The sequence below is a fragment of the Pinus tabuliformis genome, chromosome X (genome assembly GCF_031772625.1).
Source record: "Pinus tabuliformis cultivar Carrire ecotype Pingquan chromosome X, CPIR1, whole genome shotgun sequence".
Lineage (NCBI taxonomy): Eukaryota > Viridiplantae > Streptophyta > Pinopsida > Pinales > Pinaceae > Pinus > Pinus tabuliformis.
The window spans coordinates 1268843175-1268844420 of record NC_142308.1 but is presented as its reverse complement, the minus strand read 5'-3'; positions in this window follow the sequence as shown (position 1 = coordinate 1268844420).

The following is a 1246-nucleotide window of genomic DNA, read 5'->3' as shown; positions in this document are numbered from 1 at the left end:
ATATCTGGGTCATATTGTATCTCATGAAGGAGTTACTGTAGACCCTAGCAAAATTAAAGCCATTAAGGAATGGAAAATCCCCACATCCATAAAGCATCTGCGAGGATTTCTCGGGTTGACAGGGTATTATCGCAAGTTTGTTAAGAATTATGGGAGAATAGCAGCACCTCTAACAACATTATTGAAGAAAGATGCATTTTCATGGAATCCAGAAGCAACAGAGGCCTTTGAGCATCTTAAAGAGGCAATGTTCCAAGCACCGGTCTCAGCTACACCATACTTCACAAAAACCTTTATTGTGGAATGTGATGCTTCAGGAAATGGAATTGGTGTTGTTTTAATGCAAGATGAAAGACCCATTTCTTTTGAAAGTCATCCAATCAAGGGAAAGTTTTTACACAAAGCTATTTATGAGAAGGGAATGTTGGCAATACTCCATGCACTTAAGAAATGGCGACCCTACCTAATGGGAAGACACTTCAAGGTAAAAACGGATCATGATAGCCTTAAATACTTTTTAGAACAAAGATTATCCTCTGAAGAGAAACAAAAGTGGGTCACAAAGATGTTGGGTTATGACTTTGAAATCATCTACAAAAAAGGGAAGAAAAATGTGGTGACAGATGCACTCTCAAGAAAGGATGAGGATGTGGAAGCATTGTTGTGCGCCATTTCTATTATCCAACCATATTGGATAAACGAAGCAAGGGAGGAATTGAAGAACGATGAAGAAGTGTGGGCACTTATTCGAAAGTTACAACAAGATTCCAATACATCTGATACATTTAGTTGGCAAAATGATTCATTATGGTATAAAGATTGCTTATACCTCTGTAAGAATTCCTAGCTAAAACAAAAGATTCTTATGGAATTGCACACTTCTCCCTTAGGAGGGCACTCAGGATTTTTAAAAACTTACCACAGGGTTAAGAAGGAATTTTTTTGGGAAGGCCTTAAATCAGATATTCAAAAGTTTGTGGCAGAATGTTTGGTTTTCCAACAGAATAAAGTTGAAACAATTAATACACCGGGTCTATTACAACCTTTATCCATTCCAAGCCAATGTTGGGAGGAGGTTTCAATGGATTTTATCACAGGTTTACCCAAGTCTGAGGGAAATAGTGTCATCATGGTGGTAGCTGACAGACTTACCAAGTATGCACACTTTTGTTCATTATCACATCCATTTAAAGCCAGTACAGTTTCTACTGTATTTATGGAAACAATTCAAAAGCTACATGGAAAC